This window comes from Anopheles aquasalis, chromosome 2 (genome assembly GCF_943734665.1).
Source record: "Anopheles aquasalis chromosome 2, idAnoAquaMG_Q_19, whole genome shotgun sequence".
Taxonomy (NCBI): domain Eukaryota; kingdom Metazoa; phylum Arthropoda; class Insecta; order Diptera; family Culicidae; genus Anopheles; species Anopheles aquasalis.
The window spans coordinates 83,398,255-83,423,146 of record NC_064877.1 but is presented as its reverse complement, the minus strand read 5'-3'; the positions used below and the strand labels follow the sequence as shown (position 1 = coordinate 83,423,146).

At 47.7% G+C, this 24,892-nt stretch overlaps 1 protein-coding gene across 1 annotated transcript in view; it reads right to left on the bottom strand.

The window, feature by feature from the left end:
• The window catches only part of LOC126570804 (calcitonin gene-related peptide type 1 receptor), a 49,936-nt gene that overhangs the window by 8,398 nt on the left and 16,646 nt on the right, over positions 1-24,892 (bottom strand). The window contains exon 3 of the mRNA XM_050228802.1: positions 10,779-10,818. The gene's annotated coding sequence lies outside the window, so the exon portion shown is untranslated. The remainder of the gene's footprint in view (positions 1-10,778; positions 10,819-24,892) is intronic.

Sequence of the window (24,892 nt, the reverse complement as noted above, 5' to 3'; positions counted from 1 at the left end):
TCCATAAACTAACCATTCTCATGCGATAAAAGCAAAGTAGAAGAGGTGAAGCAGATAATTTTTACATAAAACTCGTTGTTCTGTTAAATTATGTTGGGTTTTTTTTCACGGAACGCGACGATGTCTCTGCTTGTCAACCAATCGCCACAAAAAGGGCGAGCGGAGCAACTTCAACACCGAGACAATCGTTTGCCCGTTGTTGCAGCGGCTGCAACAGAACAAATTGCCCGGAAGATGCTTATAAATATGCAAAATGGAGTACATCTTTCCCAACACCAGGAACAGGACCGCAGATACCACTCAGCTATGCTGGTTTTGTTGGAGCAGCATAAAATTAATATATTAAGTATCCTGCCATGAACCGACGTAGACGAGGACGACCACGACGATGCAGGAGTGGCTGGACCGTTGATATCTGGGGACCGGAGAAATGAAGCGGAAAACTGCCACCGGATACACCACCGCCAGACGGTCTTTTTCCTCCCTTGACCACCGGCCCATCACCGCCAGTGACCCAAAGATGATGTGTCATTTGATTCCTTCACCATCGCTGACGGCAGCTGGCCCCTGATGGGCCGGCCGGTGAGCAGAACCAGAAGCGAGAAACAATTTAGAAGGTCAATACTAACTCAATTACGCTAATGGAAGAACAAACATGGCTGTGGGCCATAGCCCACTGGACCAATCCAATACCGTCCATCACAGAAAACTCCCCGCCCAAGGATTAATGCTTTGGATTAATAAAATGGTGCCCTCCAGCTCCATTCTGTTTCCGGTGGCATTTCAAATCCGGACGTAGCGAAAGTCAATCGAAACAGCCTGGCAGCCTGGCAGCCGGCAGCCCAAAAACGTCACTCCAATCGTAATCAGAAGCCGAAGCCACACGGTGCGTTCGGAGGAATCGAATTGAAATTTCATAAACTTGACAGCCAACCTTGGGAGGGGGTGTGCGTTCTGTTGCGTCTTCGAAATGGCTCCGGGATCATGATTAACATCAATAATTCATTCAGCAATCTGGCGCGTACGCAGCAGACGTCTCCAGGCAGCATGGCCCCAGGATATGCGCCACGTGGAGGTGACGATGTGGGGTCGACATGTGCTGGTTTGGGGGCGGTTTGACGGCCTTGGTGTGTGTGCGGGTGTGTGCCCAGATTGAGAGATATGATGCGTAGCGACAAGGACGTCTTGGAGGAAGATTTATGAGCGTCGGAAGCGTGGCCATGATTTATACATCCCGTGCTTCGGCTCCAATGAAATCCGCTTCGATACGTCAACCGTAAACCGGTAACCGCAGCAAGGGGCGTTTTGGAAGGCGGTTGGGGGCGATACTTGAAGCTTTGATTTAGGCTTAGACCATTTCGTGGTTTTCAAACGTTGCGTGACAAACCAGGTGCGGTGTGTTGCTGGTTGCTCTAGGCTTAGGAAGCACACGCTTACAGAAGGCACCTGTTGCTGTTGAGAGCTTCCCGATTACGACCTTTTGATGCCACGGATCGAATGAGCTTGTTATGCTACGTCACCATCGTCATAAAATTGAATGGAGTTTAACTGTTTCAAGGATGATACAATCAGTCTAATAGCATCTACTTAATAAAGCACCATCGACAAAATTAATGATTTTAAGTTTTAATATTAAAAAAACCACAGTTGAAAAGCCACAACCTCCGGGTGTCTGGCACAGATTGTTCTGATTGTGGAACAGATGCCACTGGCCATTGTGGTTAGCTGATATCCGATGATCACTCACAGTCACGCACAATTGCAGCACACGCGTTGGCAGGACAAATCACTGGAAAACGCAACAGCTGCAGAAGTACGTAGCGTAATGAAATCGCAGCAGGATTTCCACGAAGCCAGCGAGTGATTGCGGCGCGTCTCATGGGAAATTGTGATTCCCAATCGTTTCCCGACCTCCCACTGCCACGCTACCATCCCCCAATCAAATTCAATTTTTATGTCATCGCAGTGTAGAATTTTTTATGCGTGAGGCACAACAGCGCCACTTACACTGGCAGCTGACCTCGCATTCCAGCAGCGCAGCAGCAGTTTGTAATTGGCAAACCGTTCCGCAATCAACTCAAATTCAGTTGTTCAACCATGGCTGCGGCTAATGATGTCCGGGATATCTGTTTTTGCTGCAGCTTCACTGGACTCAATCTGCGTGTGCGTTAGCGAGGGATGGCGACTGGAGAGTGGGCGGTTTATGACCAAGCTCAATGGCTCAATCATGTGTATTTTGCCATGGTGATAGTTATGACCACGGCACCGAGAAGGGAAAAACATCCAATTATCATCGAAAACTGGAAACTCACAACTCGCAATTTTCAATTCCATTCGGACGAGGCCTCCGTTCACCAATCCTTGACTCGGATGGGTCCCTGAGAATTGCTAAACAACGGTTTGGGAATTGTTAAAATAATTTAATCGACCCAACATTGTGGCAACAATGTTCCACCATCGGTAAAAAGCCGTTTTCCCGAAAGCCGTTTCTCGGCACGAAAAGAATTTCCCTTGGAAAACCCCCGCTCCATCCCATACCATCGCTGGCGAGCGACGTGAGGAAGATGAAAATTTATTCCCACAAAAAGGACGTTTCCGAGCATTCCCCAAAAAACGAGGAATGAAAGAAATTTCACTTCAATCTTTCAATAAAAAATGAGTTCGCAGCAAGGTGTAAAAGGATGCTTTCCTCGAAGACAAGCTGGGGTCCTCTGGCCCAGGGAAAATTGATTTGCATTCTTTTTCATTCACCAGCAACACACAAACACACCCACCGATCGGTACGCGATTGACTCTCATTTACGGAAACGAAATCGTGCGCCTTCTGTTGCGCCAATTGAGGAACGAACTAAAATGGATCACGAACCATTAGCGGAGCTGTTTGGGCAGGTGAGGGCACACAAAAAAAACCTTGAAACCATGGAAGATGGACCAGGACGAGCGAGCAAGCGAGCGAGCGATGGAAGTAAAAACGGACCGAAGCGGGCAGAGGATTTGCAAGCTGTTGCTACACAAATGTGGCGCCGCTTCCGGTTCGCTTGCCTCTCACGTTCGTGCCAACCTCATCAATTATCGGTTATCGATTGGTTCGAATTCAATTTTCCCATTTTCCCACCAATCCATCAGTGTGCGTAAGCACAGACTCCTGACGCAAACCGATCTCATCCCACCGAAAGGTTCTTCATTCTTTTATTTAAGACAGTTTAACGAAGCCGTCGGCCGTCGATCGACGCACTGGGCGATGCTAATTCAATTGCAAATGGAAGATGCATTAACCAGATTCGTACACCGGCTGGAAAGGGCGACTGGCTTAAACCATCGATCATTGTTCGATTGCTTCGCGGGCCGCCTTGCCGCGAGATATGCATTAATGCCTCCACGTGGCGCCAATGATAATCGCTTTCTGACTCGCTTTCGGACGTCCCATCAAATGGTCACTGAGCTTCACGCGAGGATGATGATGATGGTCGCCATAAATCACGACTCTCGGTGGATTCGCATGTGTGAATGCCGTATCCAACCATGTGACACATATGTTACGGCAACACGCCACACCGGACGGATTGGCCCGGGGACGGAATGCAAATAAATCAATTGTGTGTCACGAGTGCTGCATTGTAAGTGTCGAATTAAATGAATGTGATTTTTATAGCGCTGCGACCGGAATGGAGTGGTAAAAGGAGCCGATGGCTGGAATGAAAGGCAGTCAGCAAGTCGATAGACTGTTGGTGATGGTGTTATTGTTTCGCTGAATTGGGACAGAAGTCATTATTTCTCGAAATGTTATTTTCCGCATTTTCCTCTGTGATCTGTTTTCACAGGCGCAAGATGGGCGAGGCGCGGATTCAGATTCAATTATTTTCCTTTTAATTACAGAGTACTTTTCTTTTTCTGCGAAAAGCTTTTAATTAATTACATTTTTTTTAAACATATATAAGGACGTACGAGCCGTATGTTTAATAATTACAGTTACTACTTATTTGAATCGGAAATAATTCGAACCATTCGGATGCAATGAGTATCCCGACATACAGAACAACACCGATGTTGAAATATGATATAGTATGTTAGAGATAAGGTTGTTTTCTGAAACCATTCGTGCAGCTGCATGTGCTCGCACTGGTTCACCATGATTTTGTGATCGCTAGAATCCGCTGTCTGAGTCTCATTAAACTGTTTCCATAATGGTTCTGTCTCTAGCAGCCTAGACAAGCAGCATCAATTTAGCGGATCAAGTGGAAAGACATCCCAAAGCCGACAGTTTCAATTTAAAGTCGATTCCAATCCATCAACTCGACACAACGAACGCATCATTACGCGTCTGTCAGTTGCATTTCCTAGAGGAAGTTCCATAACAGCAACAAATTGCTACAAACGCAAAATTGTAAGCCGAGTTGATCAATGAGCATCAGCAGCAGCAAAACCACACACTTTGTTCCTAATACGTGACGAGAACGTGCTCTAAATATGTCCGTTTAGACATTGTGTGTTTTTGTGTGCACAATTGCTATAAATATAATGAGCGTATACTGTTTCATGGATGCTGCCATTGCTGAAAAACAATTAAATGCATTTCAGCAATCCAGATCATGAATTTGGCGAATTATGCACACCATTCAACAACGTGCATCGAAAGCTGGTAGCTCATACATTGTTCACATCGTTGGCGACGGGTAGAAAATGTGTCAGCATGTGCCTCAAATTATTCATGACTTAATTCGCTTATACATGGCCACATGTACGATGCACTGCAGAAAGGAGCCTAGTCAGCATAAGCTGTAGCCGAGATTTTATGTCCATGGACCCCACAGCATGCATGCAAACAAGTAAGCATGTCATAAGCTCAACATATCCAACGGGGCGCACCAACGTTCTGGATCAACAAAAACGAAGCAAAAAAAAAAGAGCGCCATCATTAGAGATTATGCTACTGGCCCGCATGGTGCCTGTCTAGAGCCTGTGGTCGATTCGGAATGGCCACCACAGGGTACAACCGTTTGGTGACAATAGACCATTCGCCGCCACTAGCAGACCACGCCACTACTGCTGCCATTACGCGCACATTAGCACGGCTCATTATCGAGCGTTATTAGTGATAATACCGCTTTGTATCCGTTTCCGAAATGTGTCACACACCGAGCCACCGAGGTTGGGACCGAGAACGATTCTCTTCCCGACCGTGCTTCGGCATGCTGGTGTGGTATCAAGCCCTCTTACTCCCCCCATTCGAATGGTCCGAAAACGGAACACATGGTTTGGAGTGAAATAATTAAATTATTTTGCCTAAACCACCGTGGCACCGTGGCGTCCGCCACCGTGTTGTCGGCGGTCACATACCACAACACCGAAACAGCCGCAGCCACGACCAGAAGGCTTGCAAGCGGATATTCGTTGCTGGCCCTCTACGACCGTGCCATGTTCATTACAATCGAACAGAATGTGGACTCGATGGAGGCGCAATCGGGGTGGCGACGCTTTTAATGAAATGGAGTGCTTGAGTGCCACTGCCTGTGACTGTGGCTTTGGCAAGTGGCGAAGTGGATGATAGATCCCATTTGGCACCTAATTTATGCAGCCGAGTCGCCAATGGAGGTGGAGTCACAGAGGATCTACCTTTCGTTTTTAATACGAATTTTAAGTGACAAGATTAGAAGCTTACTCGCGAATGATACATATAGTGATCCATGTTATTTGTGGTAAGTGCGCAGAACTCTTCGATTGAATAGTTGAATTAAGACTGATAATAGTTTAAGAAAGATAAATTAACATTATTCACTTTTATGCTCCATTATTGTTGCATAAACCAGTAATCCATATTTTAAATTTCAGCAAAACGCTCAGCCTTATCGTGTTATCCAATTCTTTAAAACAAAGCTTTAGTTTTGTATTAGAATTAAAATAAAATAAAACTTTAAACATATTCTTTTGTAGTCCTTAATTATAATGGTTCATCACTAGAACGTTCACAACAAAAAAGAATGAACATAGAATCATACAATGGATGTTAGTGTATTGTTGTTGTTAGGGAATATCGACAATCTAGTCAAACTTTGGGCATCGATAGGACGTGCCTGGACGCTTCAGATTCGACGCATCTGACTTCAACGATACCATTGAGACATTGTTGATGTTTCATCCGATCGGCAAACAGGGAGCTGGCAGCATAATCTCGACTCCAAATAAGCTATTTCTATGCACATAGACCACACTTTCTGATGCCATCTGTAGCCCTCACCTTTTGGCCCCAACAATCGAATTGGAAACCAACGTGGCCATCGCTGGCGTGCTCACTGGCGTGTCCCCAACATGCTAATCACGTCGTCGTCGAAGTGTTGTAGCATAAACATTTCCAACGATGCCAACAAACCGTGTTGGTGCCCTGTCTTTCGCCCCAAACCATTCCGTGGTACCAACACGTGCTGGGAAATGTTTCCTTTTCCGATTCTTGACACAGTTCAGTGTCAACGCAGGGCTATCGATTGGCAACTCCATCGCTCCACCGCTCCACAGCACACATTTGCGCATCGATCGGGCGTTGGGTTTTGTTTCTTCATTTTATGCGAGTTCTTTTACGTTTCCTTTTCTGTTCCAGCGACCATCCACCGTCATGTGCAACTAATCTTGGGCTGTCTAAGAACTGCCACAGGAAGCGGAACATGCAGCACACCCACCATCCGATGCTAATGGTGGTGCTGGTGTCCGCCCGCGCGTCTTGTGGTAGTGTTGAGTCTGGTGTCTGGTACTCGAGTACCGCCCTGGCAAGACGCTGCTGAACGAAGACACGCATGTGTCAATCCGCGTGACAGGTAGCGACGTCGTCGCGCCCAAGCAAGGCAAAGGCCTGTCTGTCTGTTTGTCGTCATCACATGTGGCGATGATGGCGATGGCACTGGCGGTACCGCGGAAGCGAGTTTTCAATTTCCACTTGGCGCGTTTTACGTCCTGACTTCCGTCCGAGAGAACGTCCCCGTTTCCATCGCATTGGCGACCTCATTTCGACCTCGCCCTATTCGTCCTTATACACACCTGAGTGAGTGGCTGCACCATGAGATGAGATTCCATGGCAATCGCGAGCCACGTTAGGTCACTGGCTCTTTCAATTTAATTTGTTCCCTTTGCGCTTCGTTCGTCTCGTGTCTCAACAACAAATGGTGCTACTTTGCACTCATTACAAAGCGGGTAACGAGGGGATGCACCAAGGATGTCGCTAAAGGTGCTACCGTGGGGTCCTTTAGAAGCTGTGCTCCGTGAGCGCTCAGCGAGTCTTGGAAACCGTATTATGTTGTGGCATTATAGTTTCATGAATAGCATAAAAGCAACCGAGGGTGGGTGTTTGCCTGATTGCTTTATAGCTACTCGGGCTATCACGGTTGTTGAGTGTGCTCTTTGATAGCGAAAACCATCAAACGATGCACGCAACTAAAGGAAGCAAAAGGTTTGCTCCATGAAAGTACGTTCTAACGAGACCTGTAATCGAAAATTTGGCAAACGAATTATGATAATGGTGATAATGGATAAGAAATTCAATTAAACACAACTCTACTTTCAAAAGTTAAAGCATCAGGTTTCTTCACTTCAAATCTAGTACTTTTGCCGTCCTTACGCCAGGGCATCTCATCAAACCTAAGGCTAAACACTCTCAAGGAACTATTTTTAATTAAAAACAAACCCTCTACGGCCACGTCGTGTAATGCTGCTAAATGCAGCTGTCTCCGTCACCGTCTGAAGACCAACCCACTGCCAACAAGGACATAAACGTGGAGGAGGAACAGCACACGGTGCCTCAAGCAAAGTCCGATGGAACCGTCTTAAAGTTCATGATGCACCGACCGGGGCGGTCCACCCCCTGCGATCCATTCTCTTCCAAGGACACCAAGCTCAAAGTAAACAATCATTAACTGAAAACATCGTGTCTGCTCACTTGGCTGTCGGCTGGAGAAGGAACGAGCACGTTCGCTACGGGTTGTTCTCCTTTTCCACAAAGAAAACTCGTAGACGCAGGGGCAGGGAGCTAAAAACTCATATAAATATTTTTCCTGGCCTCCCCTCAGGGGAGTTTTTGGTCATTAAAAGACCAGATTGCGCTAGAACAAAGTGCATCAGATCGGAGGGAAGTACAAATTTGAGGGAGCAGCGCATGGTGCCAAAGCATTTCGAAGCCAATGCCTCAAGGGAACGGACGAACGAGTGAACCCCCTGCTGCGTAGTACCTCGTAGGTATTTATCCAGATCCAGAAGCCGCAAGATGCTTTTTTTGCGTGGGGGAGGTTTCCGTGTGATGTTACAAGCGGAAATGACTATCATTGAGGGTCAGCACCGGTACCGGCAGTAACACTGGCACCAGCTCCTTGTACCTTGGACGCCACTGCAAGAGCAGTGGAGCAAATCTCCGGTTCAAGTGCAACTGAAGTGCTGTCTCCGGTTCCGTTGTTGTCCGTTCGCTTTCGCCCCCCGCATCGACCAGGACGAGAATGGTTCGTCCATTTCGTGTTCGTGTTTGTGCGACTCATCTGTGTGCTGTCGTCGTCCACGCTTGCCGCCTGTGTTGACTTAAAACATGCCACAAAATCCTTCCGACAACCTCCAGGGAAGCCTGGAGCTCTGGCCAATCGGGCGACCGCTTCGGGAGAATGTTTCATGCATCTCTTTTTCCCGCAGCATAGAACAAGAAGAAGCCATTTCATGCACCGGTTCACAGATTGTCGATTTGTCGTGTTGGTTTGGCGTAAACAAGCTGCTTCCACTGCGGTCCAGTGTCTTTTTGCTGTTTGTCTTTTATGGCAGGTATGTAGTTCTTTGCAGGTGGGGGAACTTATACGGGTGTTCAATTCTTAAGAGAGAGAGAGCATTCGTATATCATTTCACTTTGGACTCCAACCAGAACCAAGTAGAGGTTCTATTGTACAAAAGACTTGGGAGTTTTTTTTTAATTTTAAACAGCAACCTGAGTTCCTTTATTACTAAGCAACAGATTGAATGAGTTCGTTCAAAAAATGTTACAAGAAGTAAAAGCAAACAACTGAACGTTCTAGCAGTTATCACAATCGTGCTCGAGCGTTTTGCCGAATTCGATTTCGCTGATTGTGCCACCTAATAAGCATGAATTCTTTTGCGTCTCTACACTGCACACCATCGCTAGCATCGCAGCATGACTGACTACTTACTCTATCTAGAATACCCAGAACGATAAGCAGCACAACGGCTACACCCAACGAGCGACGACGCCCAAGATTCTCCAGAACTAGCTTGTTTATATCATTTTGATTCAATTTAGCGTTATCCAAATGCTGCCTGTCTCGTCAGCGACGACGACGACAACGACGACCAAGTTCCAAGTTCAACCCACTGTCGGAGGGCATTTGCGATAAGATAGTGACACGAGCGAGGAAGAGAGTGGCTCAATTTGATGAACACGAACAATCTACTACTACCACTGATGCACTAGAATCCGAGCGCATACCGGAGCAATGGTTAGCATCCCGTTGATTGCTTTTCGCTCCACTAGTTCCTAGAACGTTGTGCTAGCAACTCCTGCAGCCAGCAATTCGTTAACAAACTGTATCCTGACCTGATGACTCACTGGAGCAGAAGGGATCGCGGATCATCAACACGAGGCGATGGTGCCAAGTGAAGTGAAAGCATTAGCAAAAGGTTATTACACTTTTAGCACCATTTTAACGCGATGAATGAGGAGGGAGGGCAATGGTTTACCGCCTACCAGCGGGCACCATCCCAGATCAGATGATCGTGGCTTTATTAATGGGAATTTAACATGGCAATCCGTGTCACCTTTTCCCTGGTGCCCAACGGGCTGCTGCTGCTTAACTCATGCTACCATTTCTGGTGGGGCGGCGACGCACGACCACAACGCAACGCATTCCCATAAATTATCCTCGCATGAAGTCATCTCGAGTCCCATAAACGACCGAAGGTGTTTAGTGGACACCCACGCCCCTTTCCTCGGAGATCGGGGATCCAAAAGGGCACCACCATTCTACACAAGCACTCGCCACAATGCATTAATCATGCAATCCTGCCCAAGGGCCACAGCGAATGCAGCATCCCCAAGGCGCATTGCCAAGTAAAGAGCAACGGAATCCGGGCTCATGGGATATGTGGCGCCCGTGCGTTCCTGGCATAGACTTCCCCTACCCCGTTTCCCAACCCGCAGCTTCCGCGATCAATCGACCAATAATTTATTAATTGGCCCACGGCAACGAGTACCGATTGGATCAATTTGTAATTTCCGCCGTTCCGCGGTTCTGGCGGTCCGTGTCCGAGGTAGCGTATCAACAAGTTAATTTGTGCAACGGTTGTTCTGGAGCCGGTCTGCGGTTTCCATTCATCATTTCGTGCTGAGCGTGCGCGTGCGACCGAACACGCTACTACACATGCTCTGGCTCTGGCTGACATGCTTTTTATGCCGGGTCTGCAACGGTGGTGCACGCAAACTTGCCCCACCCTCGGTACTCCAAGACTAGTTGGGTGCAAAGCGGAGCGCGGGGAGTGTGACCTCCCTGGGTGATAATCTGATTTATGCTACGCGTGCAACGGAAGAGACTACCGTTCCAGGCTGGGCGGTGCAACCCGGGCTATGCTGTAAGTGGCTTGGTCTCAAGATAAGGCAGGCAACCGGGAGACATTTCATTTCTCAATTCCACTGTGCGCGCAAGTGCAGCGCAACATAATTAAGGTGGAGGAGTTATGGGAGCGCTTATTTATTTCATTTAATCGTTTCAAACTTATCAACTCAAATGGAATCCAGGGCATTGTTTTACCTTAACATCTTCATTGGAACAGCGGTTTTGGTTTTAATTTCTGTAAAAGAAGAGCAGAAGTTATGTTCTTAAATCACTGCTTCAAGTGTAACCGCAACATAACAATACAATCAACCACTTGAGAAGCCACGGCGCTCTCCAGGCTCTTATCATACCGCGTTGTCTCGCTCAATTCAATCACCGGCTGGCTGCTCGTTCGTTCGTAACCTTGATCATACATTCTTATGCGCCGTCTCGCTGGGTGGTATGGCCTACTATTCATCGCTAACAATCCCATCCCAACACGCTTGCTGCTAGATTCAAACTGATTTGCGCGTTTGCAGCACTCGGAGCTGGTTGAAGCCCCCCAAACGAAGATTTGTTGGCTCCCAATGGCGTGGATGGCGCGAACTACAAGTGTTTAGCCAAGTAACACCCGGTCACACAGCCACGGCCACGGCCACGGGCGACAATTTATCGTTAAATCATTTACATTCTAGCATTCCGCTTCTTGGGCGCTTCCGGCCGCTGGTCTGTGCCGGTGAAAACGTGCTCATCGTAGCATAAAATATGCGAAACGAGCCCGTTCTTCTGCCAGCATGCCGGTAGAGCGCGTATTGTGTCGCATTCATAATGGAGACGCGAGTCGCGGATCCAAGTGGCGCGAGGCCATAGTGGGCGAAAGTGCCGAATGTCGGAATGTCATTAATAATTCATTCGTCATACTGACCGAGACCCGGAAAAAGCACACAAATCAACTATCAAGGACGGGCAGCAGCAGCAGCAGCGGCAGCTGAAACGGAATAAAGCTGTTGACAGACAAATTGCAACGCTCCCCAGGACACAGTTAACAACTGCGCACTGTTCCAAACGCTGTCGGGTTTATTTTTGGCCCCAAAAGATTCCAGTAAATGTCGGACAACTGGCCGACCTACCATTTGCTGGACCCCAAATTGAGCACACAATTTTTGCGGGCGTAATTTAAATACCGAATAAGTGACCAGGACAACCATTGTCCCAAAAGCATAACGTGATCAATTTAGAACCAGAATTACATATCCGCGGTACCGATAACGCAACGAAACAACGTCTTATCTCTCAGATTGCGTACCAATTGCAAACAAAACTCGAGATAAATTAATTTGTCTTTGCCCTTTTTTTTCGTGTGTTTGCCAGCCCACGACGGTTGCGTCTCTTTGTGCATTAAAGTGCCAGCATAAATAAACAAAGCGGCTCAGGGGCACACCATGTTTACAAACATAACACCCATGGGATGGCTGGGTGATAATTGCGCGCGAGACCGCGGCAATTGCACTCTTTTTTCGCCTTCGAAAAGCCATTCTGAACCATTCCTCGGCGGCATTCGTGGCACTTGCGTACTACCGTGGGTGTAAATATTTAGTCAACTTCTTAAACAAACCCCTGACCGAGCGGGGCTGAAACACGCGTACAGGAGTTACGTGAGCTCCGGGAGAGGAAATCGGTCCTCTACGACCACGTGGCCAGCGATTCGTTCAAGAAAAAAAAGTGCTTTAATCATCGCATCGACCAGACACCGGTGGAGCATCATCCTATCTCGCTGGACACGAAGCATCCCCCGCATTGATGAGCATCGATCGAGACCAGCTTGCTCAAACGGGGAAAAGGAAAGTGGAGGGGTTGATTGAGAAAGTTTTTGAAGGCTAATTGATTGAATATCCTCGTACCGTAGAGCTCGGTTCGTAGAGAGCGATAGTGGGTGGCAAGTTGCTCACTTTGCATCGACTTCAAAACCAAACTTTGCATCGATCGAGATCGAGAATGTTTTTCATCCAGCTATCACCGACACACCCCATCCTTGATGAACGTTTTATTGACGTTGCCTAGCCGGAGCACATCCCCGGAGTTAATGGACCTAGGTTTTTTTATCGCCGAAAATCAGGCTGCCCAGCAAACGATGCAAATTAACATCAATTTGAACAGTTTATCCAACTCATTCGCGGAAAGTACTGGCAGTAAAAACAGAGTGCTCTTTCTCGTAATGGTGTACTGTATCGAGTTTAGTTGATGTTGCAGCTCAGAACTGGCGTTGAGTTGGAAACCATATTGCCTCAACAATTTAGAAACTCCAATAGCGAACTCCTTTGCATGCCTCAAAGGCATAAGAAACTCTCGGTCCAATCGGTAACACTCTCTTCAAACATGTTAAACTATAATCTAAATATCCTAAGGCGACTTCGCGTCCAGAAGGAGCTTCATGGTCAACGAAGCCATATCGAAAGTCCTGACCGTGCAGTAACTCACTCCGTCTGGCACGCTTTCGCTTAACTTGTTCGCAAACTAGTTCCGTGAAGTATGCATCATTCTGTTTCGTTGCACGCGCCAAAACGCCAAACGATGCAGCAGTGCATTCGGAATGCTACCAAAGTTGGAGCTTGCATCGCCGCCTACTCCAAGTAGCCAAGCATAACGAAGTTTCGAACCGAACAGGTACCTCGCAGGGGCCCCGTACGCCCAAACATCTAGAGGTCCACCTATGTTGCTAGGTGATGAAGATGCTGAAGGTGAATATCGTCTCAAACAAGCTGTAAAGTTTTTGCTCTCGAAGCTAGAAACTTCCTGGCATCGTGATCGTGACCATCATCGTGGGGTCATTATTTGTAACGCAATTTCTTGTTGATTCGTTTAAGAGTTGTTACTTAAATTTAATGCCCTACCCCCACCAAAATGCATTTTCCGCATCCTTGGCACTCGCTCGAGTGCCCCGTTTCGGTGTCACCACGACCAAGTGGCATAATGAATGCACCGTGAGGACAGTTGCCATTTTGTAAACTTTTGCTCCAACCGACACTCCACGCTAATTGATGTTTCATAACGCGCTCAACCGGAACCGTTTGGTGGATGCTGGCACTTCACCACCAACTCAAACATTTTCTTCGTTCTCAGTTTGTAATGCAGCGAAAGGATCAAAGTGTCATTCATTAAATGCTTGCCGGTTTCTGCCTTCTGGGGCGAGTATTTGCTAATGCTACACGTAACCACAACAAACCGGCAATGGCTCGGGATTTACCCTCGGTCGGACCGGAGACTTCAAAGTCCTGTCACACCGATGGGCCGGGTTCCAAAAGTGCCAGTTGCGGTGGATGAACTTGCACCCAAATCCACTTAACGTACCAAGGACCGACGAGACGATGAGCAGTCACTGGGGCGAGAAAAAGTCCTCTTTTTTCCCTTCCCCTTCCCCGGGTTGCACCTCATCAGCATCTTCACCACGTCCACGATGCCACAAAACCGAAGGAACGACCACGAGAGCAAGCGAGCGAGCGAGCGAGCTCCATGACTGGCCATGACCATCCGCAGCGGCGGTAAGATGGTAAGATGGATGAGCTTCCCATTAAATTAGGGGGGGTGTTCGACAAAGTGTCCACCAAAGTGTCTCGGACACCAGCAGCACCACCAGCAGCAGCCAGAAACTTCCCCAAAAACCTCCCAGTGAAGGTGGTGAAGCATTGAGTTACTGTGAACGCGATGCGATACCAGACCCAGAGTCCTCATTGGTTGAGTTGGTTTACCATTAGATCATTAATCTTGCTCCGGTCGAGGCGTGGATTATGGTCAAGTCGTTCCTCTAGAGCTCTCTTCTCCTTCAATTCCTGGTCATTTTTGACCATTTGGCAGCTTCTGGTGTCTTGTTTCCAGTATCCTTTTGCCCCAATCCCACTGTCTTCTCCACCGGGTCGTCATCCATGTATCACTTGAGCCAATTAGTTAATTTGCGATGACGAGAACGCATACGAGAGAGCGTTGACGTGACAGAGAGACGATGATAATCCTGCTGAAAGGAGAGCCGGAACTGGGGCTCTAGTTCGGTGAAGCTTGGTTCTCTTGATGATTGATAACATACTTCCAGACGCGCCGAGATCTTTTTGCAGCCCTCAGATACACACAAAGAGGGATCTAACCGAAATGATGGACCGAACGAACGCCAGCGAACCGGATGATATAACACGGATGTCCGTTTTGAGCGGTGGATCATCAACTCATCCCAGACCACACCACCGTCCAGACTTGGCCTGGCCGCTCCTTCTCGTCGAGCGGATAATTGATGCAAATTCATTGCAACGTGATACACCTCGACCCGACTCCGGGGCTCTCGTCGCAGATCAATTATCCGTTATTAATCCGCTACAAACCGAGGGATTGGTGGAAGTGGAACGTTATGCGCCAGCACCGACGCCATAATCGACGGTCGAGTCGATCGCAGTTCAGCGCAGAAGATGATGACCACCAGATGAACCATCCCCCGGCCGGGCTACAGATCAATTTTATGGCGACGGAGATATGGGGTCGGGGTCATAAACTGCGCGACCACGAACGGTGATCCGTTGTACCGTTCGCTCGTGGTTCTCTCGCTAGACCGACGGAGATCGTCGTTTTTGCGTCATCGAACACAAGCCACCGTACCGACCGTGTTTGCAATAGATTGCTTATGAGTTATGCAGTCGCAATGATCCGCATCCGCATCCGACGATGGACGCGGGTGTGTCGATTGGTGACCCTTCTAGCTTCTAGGCGCCATGACCTTCCATAGCCTTCATCTCTCACTCTCTCGCTAGCGCTCTATCTTTCAATTACAAATCCACAAATTAGAAACCCCTCACAACCCTAGCGGCATTGTATCATTGTGGCTAGTCCGGAAGGGTATAATTTACCTAATTCTCGATCTCTCACGATCATCGCGGAACCTGCCTTGGCTTCAGTTGGACACAAGCAACACACCGACCACTCCTTCATTTGCATTTGGCGTCGACCCCGATTGTTGGCCGCTTTTCCAGACAAACTTCCAACAACCAAACTACTACCGCTTGCTTGCTTTTATCTTTGTTTGTTTGGCTTCGGTTGGGTCGCAATTTCTAGGTTCTAGGTTCTTTGCTGTAGACGCAGCAGAGGGCGGTTGGCTGGCTGGCTGGCGGGAGAACAAACACAAACCAGAACCAAGAGGGTTTGCGGATCGGTTTTGCGGCCGGGGAGAAACAGAGCGCTGGCTAGCGAAAGGGTTCGTCCGCCTATTTTTAGCACGATACTCCCGCTCCTAAGACGCTACGTTTACGTTTCATTCACATGATTTAAACACTTTCGCGGTGCGCCGCCGGTGCCTAGTGCAGACGCCATTTTATTGACACAAGCCGGCGGTGGAGGGGTGGAGCGCTGGCCGAATATTTACATTCCGGTGGAGCAAAACTTATCTGTTTTGTTTTCCCCCGCACCCAGCACACGATGGCTATGGCGATGGCTATGGCGATAGTGAGGATGTGAGAGCTCAACTCGTTCCATCTTGCTGGAAGGTCGCTCCAGCGGCAAGTGAAGCGATTCCGCTCGCTGATGATGGAGAAGCACCGGCAACTGTAGCTTCTGCCAAACATTCCACCCAGTGGTTTATGATATTTGGCGCGCCCTCGCATGCGAAAATAATTTATCTTTTCCATTTATGATTGGTCGACGGTTGCGTACCGCATCCGTCATTAGCGTGAATGGAGCGCAGCGCAGGCCACTTAAACATCGCCACCAATCGCAGGTGTGTTTTCACTTTTGTGCGCAATTACTCTATGATTAAAAGGTTGCCTTCATAATGGCCGCCGCCGTGTGGTGTCTGTTTGAGTAAGATGAATGATTGTTTAACAAACTCGGCGACGATGGCGGTCGATGGGCCAGCTGCTCACACTGTGCCGGCACCAGCACGTTAGTCATCGTTGGAACGTCACCACAAGTGAAGAAATTAATCAACGATGCCAAGCTACCGCCAGCGCTCGTTCCGTCCATGATTTGTCAACAGATGTGCCAGCGTGGAGAGTGTTACGCTGATCATAGAGAAGCTTGCTGGGTATTAAACACGCGAAGGTATCGAAACGCCACAATCTGACTCATGGTGTCGTCATGGATGCTGTGCACGTTTCCATCGATGTCTATAATCATCGGCGCATACTCCAAGAGCTTTTAATCAAATGCCTCCACGGGCATAACATGGTCACTGCAGTGTTTCAGCAAACGGTTATTGACTTGTAGGCTGGATCTGACATCGAAGTTATTGTGATTCGGAAAATGGGTTGGCAAAATTTTTAATTAGATTTTCCAACCAGAGGCCTCACGCTTTCCACGTCGGTCGCTGACGTCGGTCGTTAGCTGCCCGCGAAAAGGGCTGGAAAATTAATTATTTCGCACTTTGCGCGCGACCACCAACCGAACGGCATTCGATAAAGGTGCGATTTTGTTGCTGGCAGCGCCACGTTTTTTTGTGTCATCGTGGCTTTTGCACAGCCGTCATGGAATGTATGAGAGTGGCTGATCCATAGAAATCACTCTATCTGAGGTCCGAAGGGACCGTTTTTTTGGTGCCAAACGAAACAATTCGATTGCAGAATATGAAAAGTGGGGAAAAAAACATGGAGGCCAGCAATCAACAGCAGACTTTGCACTAAATTCAGTATAGCACGTGGCAAACCGGCACGGCAAATCGATTTTCAAACAGCACTTCAGATCGAGCACAAGAGGCTGGCAGGATTTTCCGGCGGAATCTGAAGTATTTTCCTGCTTTCCACTATTCTTTCGCATGCCCATACAGTCAGCGTCACAGAAGAGGAGGTGGCGATAACATTTCCATACCATAACCTTCCGATGGTAGCACCTCGCAATCATAGAGAGTTGGGAAAACACTGACCGGTGTCTGGGCGCCATGATGTCCTCTCGATGATCCGGCACGCAGAACAGCAAACTTGTCATGTCAACAGCACAGACCATTTACCCAATTGTTTGACGGTGGCTCCGATCAATCCCGAGATGGTCACCAATCGGATGCCAATCGAGATCCGTGCGTCCATCACTATCGATGAGTTATGCAAACAGGCTCTGCTCGATCAACGTTCGATTGACAGCCATCTGCCGGGTGGTCCTGGCCACCACGGTACGCTATCCAAATAAACATTCGACGACGAAGGACAACCGGGGCCCTGTCACGGGCTGATTGTTGCGGTAAACCAATAAACCTCAGTCAGGCCAAACAAACGTCGTCGTCGTCGTCGTAGTCAGTAACTCCCGTTCTTAATTGGTTCGACTATCTGGGAGCGTGATTTGTTTCGTGGGGATTAGCGGCCTTCTGGTTCCCAGCCTCTGGAAAAGATAAACAATCGAGAATCTCGAGCGTCACATTGTTTGATGGAAAAACAGCGAACGGATTGACTATGTATCGCGGTTACACGGAATAAGCTTAGTGAGGGATTTCTTCTAATCTCATCGGCATCTGTTTCTGGCCACAAAACCTGATGACTATTCTGGGGGTGGTCTGAAAATCAATTACATTTTTCATTTCAACAAACCAGTACAACATATGCCACATGTTGCAAGAATCATCATCCAATGAACGTAATGGCATCGCTCGCGATTCAGGTGCAGCGTTCATAAAGCGATATGGTACACACAGGCCTTCGGCATTGCCCGAATCGTTGGCAGACATCGTATCATCAATATCAACTGCACTCTACCAGCAGCAGCTGCTGTTACAGCATCATCGGGAGATTGCCATACATGGTTTCGCCTTAACCATCGCTGGCCAAAGATTAATCTCTGCTCGGGTGCACGTTGTCGTAGCGATACAATGCAGCTCATTGCACTCCACGACCACACTGGAATACAAAAACGGGAAAAGTGAAGACACCATCGAAATCCATTAGAGGATGAAAAATGTAGAATGTAGAGAGGGACTACCAGGCGACTATAGCGAAGGCCAACTGCATCCATCCCTCATCCACCTATATCCACCAACAATCGACTCTGTGGTTGGGAGCGAGGGCTTTTTGACCTTTTTTCCCTTCCCGCTAGATTCGGGTTGATCATAAATCGCCACCGGATTGGTTGAAGTGGTTTACCGGGAACCATGCATCAGCAGCATCAACAACAACGCTCTAGCCGTGGGAACAATGGTCGTTTCGATAGCTAACGACGTGGTGGCGATAGCGATGCTCCCCGCTCTAATACATGTTTAATGGTTGCCCAATTTCATTTTGATTTCTTCCGAAAAGCTTTTCGTGATCATTCCGGGATGAATAATAGAGTAAAGAGTGTTGGCGGAAACCGCGCGAGTCACTGCCGTTGCCGTGACTTTTATTTATTACTAAGCGATTGTTTCGTGTTGAAAAGCGTTTTTATGAGATAGAAAGGGAAGGCTTGCACTGGGCGCAAGTGTCCTTTCTACGATGGCAGATATCTGATGGTGGCCTACATGCCACGTGGATTTATTGTTTTGAAATTTCGCTCAAAGGAAGTAAAGCTCTGTGTTTAAATAGGTTAGTATAAGTTTTTGAGATATTTTTATGAATTAAATAAAAAGTTCCTCCAACTCCTATGCTCTATAAAAAGGGGGAGTTACATCCTTTATGCAAAGTTCATATGCAACATAATTTCCATGAAGTGAGATCGACTTCACGATTTAAAACAAAAAACTTAAAAGCAACACTCACAATCCGATTATTCTTAAACGTAATCCTCGAACCAGTTTCTGTTACTCTCGAGGTGCGCATTTTCATTTCCCGTGTTTTTAGTAAGCTCATTTGGCTTCAACATTGCTCTGCTCAACTGTGAAAATCAACTTACTGCCTCTGCAATGAACCACCAGTGAATCCACACTGTAACAGCACACGAGCAATACAACCCCCCGAAAGACTCCAAAAAGGAAGCAACCGACAATCTCTGCTCCGTTGTTTAATCCTTCTCAGCAGCGGGGCAGGTTCAGTGAATTATGTTCTGAGCGTTTTTATGCTCTCCATCTCCACAAATACCTGCCTCTTTGAAATGCGTACCGTACATCGTTTCGTTCTTTGTGTTTTAGAGTTTTTTCTATTCGTTTTTGTGATTCTGTTTTTATTTTTTGTCGATTTTTTGCTTGGACTGCTTGGGAGGCTAAATCGGGTTCTCAAAGTGCCCGACAAACCGTGAAAACAAACAGAACCTCGGTGCTCGGGGACGGATTGTTGCATTCCAGTGACTCGCACCTTTGCCAGCAATACCCACTAACCCGGTTAACGGGTGAGACCGGACCCCTAAAGGGTACAGATAGGGTGCCCGGTCTGGTCTGGCCTGGCCTGTGAAGTACTGGCTGCTCCATCGTGTGCTCCATCAAACCAGGCGCCGTTCGGTGGCTTGAATGAGGGCGGCGAGCCCTGAAACTGACGTGTTTTGTATGGGCAGCGAGCCCGAACGCCGGTCGACCGGTCGGTCGGTTTGATAACCGCTTTCCACGTTACGCCCAGCTGTGGTAGCTTTCTCTTTCTTCCCTTTTTTTGTGGAGCCCCGGGGTATGGCCAGGCTTACCACCGGAAGGCATCACCGGTGGCGGATGTAAGTGATTAGCAGGACAAGCAGCAGCTTCCGAGGACTCTGGGTTCTGTGGTAGAATTAAGAACCCAAAAAAGGGTCAAACGCCTGCCGTCTGAGCTGGAAAATGAAGGTTTTCGGTGAAATATTCGAATACCCCTGGAGAGCAGACCATCGCAAGCGATAATAAATATTCAACGTTGTCCTTTCTCGTGCAGCACCAGTTAAGTGAGGCCGGTGTTTTAGCCGATGAAAAATGAGGTGTTGTAGTAGAAATGATTAAGTTAAGCTTCGGTTTAGAAACAGCATTAGGCACCTTTTCCCTAATCCACATAAAATACCTTTAGCGATTGATAATGAAGAGCATCGCTAATGGCAACGAATGCTGCAGAGATAATCGCATTTAGTGAATAAAGTCTGGGCAGAAGATTCGATGAAGATGGCCGTAAAATAGGTTTAGTAATGCGATTATGCTTATTGTTATCTTTTTCACAATCTGCCAATCACGAACTATCACACAATTAGCCGCAGCAGCAATAATCGCAAAAAGAATCCATTTATATCCCCCTTTTCCGACACCGGATTCGCGATGGTGTAACTCAATTTACAACACTACTTTGTACCAATTGGTACTTTCACTCGTTTGCAAGCAGTGTTTTCCTGTCCCTCTCGAGAGCACGAACTCGCCCCCAGAAAATGGAAAAAATGAAAAAAAAAATGACCGAGAAGCGTGAGCTTTTCTGTGGAAGATTTACAAAGTGGCCGAGTCTCATTTGCATCCGAAGCGCAATCTTCTGGCGCATTGCTTACCGGTGGCTACGGTAGAACTTTACCGAACCCAACCACTGCTACTTAGAATTCCATTTTCATTCCTTCGGCTGCTCAATCGGAACATCGCGAAAAAAGGAAATCGAGCCAAAGCGCACAAGAAACGGAAGCAGCAGCCATCGTGTCACTTCGCAGGAAAAGCAAGTTCATGTTTTGTCTAGTAGCCAACAGAAAACGGGCGTACCTAATGGTGAAGCTAAGGGCTACTCGTAGTGCAAACGGAAAATGTTCTTTTTGTGCTTCATTAGTTTTCTTACATGATGAGCGCCGCTGGGCACTTCTTACTGGTCGAACGTTCCGTACCAAAGGCTCATTAAGCACACCAAGGATCCTATAATCGAGCCCTTGTACTGCCCTTCAGTGGTTATGGGGCGCTTGTGGCGATATCTAATTATCACTCGCTCGCACGCTCGAATGTCCTGACTGTTGCCAGCACGGCACGTCGCCAGTCACGGCGAATGTGTTTCGTTTGCATGATGTTGCCAGCTTGTTGATTGAGCATGGAAGGAATCTTCGTGACGCCAGGCTGGAACCAAAAAGTCTTCATGATGATGTGCGAGTCCAAGCACGGAGCCCGTGGCGTCAATGGCCATCTCATTTGTCGTCGCGTGAAGGATACGCCGCCGAGAGAAAAACAAAGCACATCATTAAGATGGCATCACGTCTGGTTGATGGGGGGGCCAGTTTCCATCGGGCATGCGATACCATCGGGCGTGTGACACTAATCGAAGCGAATAGCAAATGGAGCTCATCGAATACGCGATTCCGACCCGTTCCGTTCCGAAGAACGATTATGTCTAGACGTGTGGTATCGCGTGTGATAGCGTGTGGGCAGTGTCGCCGCGCTTGATACCGCTTGAAAGAGAGCAAATGCTGCTGCTCCTTCTCTGGTCGATTTTCCATGCAACCAAACAAAGTCCTGGCAAGGGACCGACACTTGCCGGGTCCGCCAATTCAACCACATTGCCCAGGGTACTCCAGGGTGAGGGGAGGGGCCGAAAGGAGAAGAGAGAGTTTTATTGAGAAGAACATATTTTTGCCAACATTATTACCACCCAAACGGCAAACAGAAGCCCACCAGCAGTGGGTGAACCGTCGGAACGTCGAGGGCATCCCGGAATGATGGTTATCAAGAGAGAGACGGGGCGGTAAATGAGGTTCACATTATCGGTTTTTGAGTGTTGTGTTGGGTGGATGTGAAAGCGGGAAACTTTGTGAAGGATCCCGATGAGGGAAAAAGGTGAGCCCACGATGAGAGGGGGTTGGGGGTGCGATTCAGGGAACGGTTGGCAACATGATAGCTCCAACACGTTTATAAATTGTTTGCCAAACAAACTGTTCAACGCGTTCTATATTTAGCCAGTTGGAAGCGATTAGGTATCATTATATGTTTGTGCACAAAAAAGGTTCTAAAAGTTACTTTTTACTAAGCAAAAGGCAAATTGTGTTCATGGTTACCTATTCCAAGTGCGAATTTATGAAACGCTCATACATTGTAGCACATGTTACCGAGAACTGACAGCATTGATAGCATAGCATCGACAACGATTCACTCGCTGCTCTCAAAGGATAAAGGATAAACATCTCAATCCCGTATTATCCGAGTTCACCAACCGGCAACGTAGCAACCAACCATTGCGTCCATTGCGGTGCAATCCATTTATCACTTTCCCATTACCCTCACCCACCCGTCCAGACCCATACGGCCAGAGTGCACGAATGTGTGTTTTGTGCTTTGCAACAAATCCATATAACAATCGAATCGTCCTCGAGAGACAGAAAATGGAAAATGTCGAGAAACAATTCGAGGCAGCGAGCAGAAAAAAAACCATAAAACGACAGCAAAAACAACAGAAAACCGAGCTGCAAACCGGCCAGCACCGCCCAACGAACAGTAACGCAGCGGAACGTGGCATTGTGCATTGTGCAACGGGACCGAGCCGGCTAGGAATCAACAAGCGGAACCACGGACAAAACATAAACGCCAATGAGGCGCTACAAAACACACGACCCTGTGGCATTCCTTTACACAAACACATACCTCGCTCGCTGGCGATGATAAAAATGAGTTCCTTTAGCGGAAGGATATGAACATCACAAACTCGAGCCAGTGCAGGTCCTGATAGCAGGATGAAAATATATATATATATTTTTGCGCACTCGTTTCATGAGCGATTGAATTGATTTTTTTCTCCCTCTATCCCATGTCACCATGTTTTGGGGTCCATGTTACAATGTACGTAGTGGCGTCGAGGATCTATCACTAACGATGTGGCCTTCCATGTGGCGACACTCGATCAGCGTGGCGAATGTGAAAATGTATTTCGCTTCCGAGCGTCGCAGAGCAGAGAGGCGCGCGCACAAAACATATGGCAAGCCGTAAAAGCGGGTTGTTTGTTTTTGCTTTTCACGATTCCCGAACCTTTTCCACATACCGACCTTGTATGGTGTCCCTTTGGCTCGCCTTTTCCGGAAGCATAAAAAGCACATCATTCGTTGGATAAACAAGCGCGTTTTGAGGATACACTAGTACATCATGAGAAAAGGGGTTTTGCTTGCGAGCACCGGAATGCTCCACTCCACAGCAAACCGGTTATCCTTCACCGCATCTTCTGTACTGCTTCCGGCGGTGATGCCAAGCATTTGTGGCAATATCATGAATGTTTCATATTTATTTGCTTCATAATTTCTGCAACACTTTGGTAGCTCCGTTGGCCGGGGGCAGACCGCGAAACAATATACCAACCCGGGGAGGTCTCGTAGTAAGGATCGAAGGATCGCAAAATGAAACAAAATAAATAATGCGAACCACAGTTTTGCAATGCAATTGAAAGCGGCGAGTGTACCGAGTTCTGAACTCGTGATTCACTCTTTGGACGTTGGAACACCGTTTGCACGCCAAACTGTACTCTCTACCTCTTCCGTCAGTCAGTCAACGGAACACGCTAGAATCCTGTTCTATCTATCTGTGCAACACAAGCACTACTCGTTGCTGCTCCGATGTGCACGCGTCAATACATCATGCAACTTTGGCGAACAATTTTTTTATGTGTTTGTTTGCTAGCTTTCCGTTTTCTGTGGTCAGTTTTTACTTTACCAACGGTCGCCTATGGGTGACGCTATCCTGTCCGGCGACACAGAGCACATCAGCTCGTGCTCACTGACCAGATGAGCGCAAGTGATGGAGCACCCAAAGTATGGCCACTGTATGAACGTAATTAAATTGTCCTAAACTTTCTCACACGCTCTGTGGTGGACATTGATAAATTGTAATCTCATAATTCTGTCAAACCGTTTTCACTCCCACAGATTCCCCACAGACCGGGAACAAAGGGAGGAGTTGTCAGTCTGGTAAGTTTGATTGAACAAATTACTCGCCGAATGAGTTTTGAGGTTTAAACTTCCTCGCCAACCAAGGAAACTAGTGATGGGTGATTACTCCGTTGAGCCAGACCCGAATGCCCCTAGCCTCTTCCGGGACGCGCGCCCTTTCACTCCAAGACAGGCGTAAAGTAAGTAGCTTGTCAAAAGTTTCCGGATTAATTAGGTTTACTGGTGGAGAACGTCATACCAGGCACCAACGGACCATCGATTTATCGGACAGATGCGGTCCGAGAAGTTGGAACGCTCGTAATTGCCGAAAAACACTCAAAAGCCGGGAGTCGGCCCGCTAGTCGGTAATGACCCCGGGGAGTCAATTCAGGCGTGAAATTCCTTCTTGGAAGTAGCTCGTGCGTAAGTACTAAGGATCGGATGATTGATTGGGTAGTTCGAAAAGGGGGGCTCAGAGGGTGGTGAAAATTTTTAAAAGTAATCGTAAATTACTGAAAAGTACCAAAAAGCTTATTGGGGAAAATCAAAAGCTTTCAAACGTGAAACAGATTCAAGCGGCTTGGGTGCCACCATTTCCTGGCATGTGGAAGGGGTCTAACGACAGAACGAAAACAACGGCACACACAAAAAAA